Source organism: Neodiprion lecontei, chromosome 6 (assembly GCF_021901455.1).
Source record: "Neodiprion lecontei isolate iyNeoLeco1 chromosome 6, iyNeoLeco1.1, whole genome shotgun sequence".
In the NCBI taxonomy this organism is placed as follows: domain Eukaryota; kingdom Metazoa; phylum Arthropoda; class Insecta; order Hymenoptera; family Diprionidae; genus Neodiprion; species Neodiprion lecontei.
Window position 1 is genome coordinate 2,554,047 of NC_060265.1, and position 4,716 is coordinate 2,558,762.

The window sequence follows — 4,716 nt, forward strand, 5'->3', positions numbered from 1 at the left end:
TGAATCATTTATACTAATCAAAGTTTCTATGCATCGAAGAAATCTTATTTTTCCTTTGGAAAACAAACCAACAAATCTCAATCCAGCCTCAAGTTTTCGGTTATCTTGACCCAAGAATTCGTTTCAAATTTGTCTTGGGCGCAAGCTCGTTTTATACGTCTCAGTCACGATCGCCTGTGTTTGGAAGAGAAGTTTGTCAAGTGTTATCAGAAGACTTACAACGAAGAGCCGAGCTGAACGATTCTCGTCACAAAAGGCAAATTCTCCTGCTGCATGCTCCGTTAAAAAAGAAAAAGAAAGGTTTCTGTTTTACGTAGTTTCAACCGCGTTATTACGCAACATTTTGAACAGCATTAAAACGGAAAGAATGAAAAAAATAATAGGAATGCTTAAAAAAAAAACAAAAAAAAAAATACACACAAACAAACAAATCGACGAACGAAGCGACGTCGGTTACGCGACGTGCCTCGATTGACGTAATGTCAGGTTTACAATATTGTGCGGCTTGTGATGTTTCGGTTAACGTTTTGTTGCTGCAGCAGGACTGTTTGTATAAAGTGGGTAGGTATATTATTGACCGTATCAATAATTTACAGAACTGTTTTGCAACGTCTTTACGCGACGAACGGGTATAAATAGATCCCGATCAAAGCACAACACTTCAATTTTACGTCATTATGTATAAATTACGTGCGTTGTAATTAATAAGGAACTCTATGTTTGGCCGTACCTCTATAATAATCGGTACTTCGGCTCCGTATAGGTACAGTATGTGGAAATAGAATTGTTCGTAACTAGTGCGTCGTGGTCGCAACTTGTATCAACTTCTAACCATGCATCGAGATTACTTGAAATTTCACCCTGGGAGAATAGTATAAAAAATTCGTCAAATTTGCGCCCATCGGTTATTATCGCATTACACGTACAATTGATCGAAGTAAATAAATATCGGTTCGAACGACGGTGCGTGTTACGATTGAAGGGAAAGTAACAGCACGATTCTTGAATGAAAAAGCTGAGACAAAAGAATCTAATCACGAAAACCAGCTGCGTATGATAATTGAATAAAAAACGAAGAGATTGAAAGGATATGAATTCTCGCAAAGTGTGTGGAGTGAAGCGGCGATTGACTCGTATATACATACATATATATATATATATATATATATATATATATAAAGGTATGCCATTATACCTATATAGATGTGTAGGTATAAACGATTGCCGCAAGATAAGATCCAACATCTTTGTCGCTTTGTAAAAAGGACAGTATAAGAATGAGGGAGAAAAAGAAGAGGGAAACAGAGGCACCTTTTAAGAGGCACAGAAGCGAAAAAGTATCAGAGGCAGGTAGGTACATATTATAAGAGAGGAGATGACGCAGGGTAGGTCCAACGTCCAACGAGGCAGAACTCATTTGGCGCAACTAATTCACTGCTCAAAATTCACCTTCTTATATACAAGATGAAAGAGATCCCTTCGTCCTTAGCCGACCGACGAATTCGAATCCGTAAAGTCGCGGTGCGAGAACAGGATCATATAAATTGATATTAAAATCCGTGGAAACATTCATGAGTATTGTATCCGGAGAAAAGTCTACCCGTTTCTCCGTCTTAATTTACAAATTGCACGCCGCGGTCGATCCTGGCTAGGAGGACTGAACGAGAAGAATCACCGCTAACAATAAGCTCGGAGGAAGCGGATAAAGGGTAAAAACGAAAAGAAACGGAGCGCGGTGGATAGGGAGAGAGAGAGAGAGAGGGAGGGAGGGAGGGAGGGAGAGAGATGAGATAAAGAGAGGCGCGAGAACTGAGAACGTAACAATTACTATCGGAGGGCGATCGGCGCGGAAAGATTAACGATCTGACCGCGGCCGGCACGTCGGCCGTTTCACCACGATTGCCCAGAAGATGCAGCGGGGCACATTAAAGTCACCTACTTCTTTCCCAATGAGATATTGCCCCGGTGCTATGCGAGAAACGACCTCCACCTCCTCCTCCACCGCCTCCTCGTCCTCGTCCTTCTGGGCCTCTCTTAGCACTTTAGTCCCGATGCTGCACGATATCAACGAAAACTCGCAAAAACGCTGCGCCGCTTGAGAAGACACGGATTCTCCTTTCTCAGCGATAATTTATTAATCATCCGAGTAAAACGAAGTGGCGCAGAATCGCGTTCACGTATCGGCGTTCGGCTCCGGAATTAATCGATACATTTTCACCGTCATTTCGCTGCACAATTGTTTGAAAATATTTTAACTACCGCGTAAACACCGAGATCGGTGGACTCATTCGGCAAGAGATATGCGAAAGAGAATTTGGGACTCTGGGATATATCGCTGATCGGAAACAGGCTGCATTCGTCGTATATCCGGTGTAGAAATTCCGCTGAATTTTGTATTCGGATGCGTGGATAGAAACCTTGGTAAACACAAGGAGCACATGATCGATTTCTCCGGTATGTGATGTTTTGTGCGAGTTTAATTTTTTCAGTCGGCGCTTGAAACGTCGAAATTACATTTATATCGTAGAGACCGTTCATTCACTGATCGTAAAGCAATCGCAAGGATAAATTATACGATCAATTATGGGTTAAAGCGAACGATCGACGCCACTTAGTTTCTTCGGAAAGAGACAATAATTACCGAAATCCCAAAGTGTTAAACAATTATAACGTTAGGAGTAAAAGGATCCGAAGCGAACGAGAATGAAGAAACGATCAAGGCGATGCACGAATCGAGTCGTTAATATAATCTTGTCGACGCGCGGTGCAAACAGCTATATACCTGTATAGAGATAGAAGGAAGAAGAAGGGTGTAAGGGAATTTCGGGTCGCATTCGCCTGAGCAGTTCGGCTAAATTGAAAAAATAAAAATAGATTTCAAAACACAAGCAAGAGTATAACCAACACCCGCGTGTAAGGTTATACGCACGCATATGAGAAGTACAAAGTCGGAGCGAGAGGTTGGGAGGGAGGGAGGGAGGAAACGGGGTAAAAAGGTAAAATAAAAACGATAAAATTAGTGAAGCGTCTCCAAGTGGATATAACGAAGACCTGGGGTCCAGTCAAATCACCGACAAAGTGCCTACTCTCCACTCCTGGTTTCCCCCCCTCGCCCCACGACCAAGGAGGGAGTTTTACGACCTTGGTCCGACCAACATTTCCAAGCTCGATCTGTTGCCACCCATTACACGCACACACACACACGCCCTCACCTTGCCTCGTGTTAAAAATATTAACAATTCGCTCCGCTTACGCGGTCAACAGAATTAAGGAACTTACACTTAATGCTCGCTGAAGCGAAGCGAAAAACTGCCGAACCACAAAACATGTGTAAATAAATGATGTACGGTGGACAGTTTGCTCGCGGTTATATTTCAAAAATTTTTTTTAATTTTTATCGACGCTTCGCGCAACGCGTTGATTTAAATATACGACAAGGGGTATCGAGAGAGGTTGGAGACGCGGCGCAAAGGCGTTAATAATACTTAGTACCGTAGGTGCGTGCCACCGGTGGAACAAGGCTTAGGTATACGAAGGTACCGTACGCGTGATATAGTTTCTGTGATTGCGAAGGGCGGACCGTTTTGAATCGTCGCAAGTCCCTCGAGAAAGAAGACGCGGCGTGAGGAGCTGCTTGGCAATAATCTACTGATCGTGAATTAGTGCCGTCTTTGACTGCGCCAGGAGAAAGGAGTGCCCGATGATTTCTCACCCAATTAGAGTCGGTCGGGCTATAAACTTCTCTCTCGATAAGATAGCAGCAGCCCTCCCTTGTCCCATCTCGTAACGCGTCTATGGTTAACGCCTTTGCCTCCGTCCTTCGCTTTACCCTCGCACACGCACACGTTTGCACAAAGCGTTTTTACCTTTTCTGTATTTAATACACGTACGCACACCGACGAGGGGATGAATGTCTGAACAAGGGTGTGGGCGTGCGGTAAGTGGGTAAATGACATACACGCGTCCGGCACCGTGTGTGCGCGTATGCGGTGTAACATTAAAGCCCGGAAGTGCCGGGCGAAGACTCCCCCCTACCACTTGGACACCTACACACCACCGGAGGTTTTATAATGCCCGAGCATCGGAATGGGACTAATTAGTCCGTCTCACCTTTTCCCAAATTTACCGCATGCCTATCTGGAATCGTTTGATTCCAATGAATCGACTTAAAGGATGGAAAGGGGAAGGCCGGAGGACCCGGGATGAAGATCTCTGGTAGCTGGCGGTATAATTAGGGGGGGGAATTAATGAAGCTGAAAATTGTATTGTAGCACAAACATCGAATTCTTCGTCACACGCTGAATGGGAAATGTTTCAGGGAAGAACCGGTATAACGCACGGAGAGTCGTCGACGTTGATAAACCAAGAAACTAGAGATTCGGTCTGGTTTAACATATTTCGTTTTCCTCTTTCTTTTTTTGTTTCTCATTTCCTAGGAAAATTAATTAGTTCGACCGATGAACCAAAGAAACATCGAGTATTTTCTGAATACCTGTTTCATTATCGCCGATCGTACGAACTTGGCTGTACGTAAATACAATGAAAAATTAACCATTTTTCACCAAGTTACGACCATGCAGCGGTGACTGCAAACGCTTTTGCAACGCTTCGGCAACAGCAGCAAAACCTGGTGGGTGTCTAAATAGGAATACGTACGCGTAGCTGCTTGTGCACTTGTATGCGTGTAAACTTGTATATCCGAACGCGTTGTCGAAA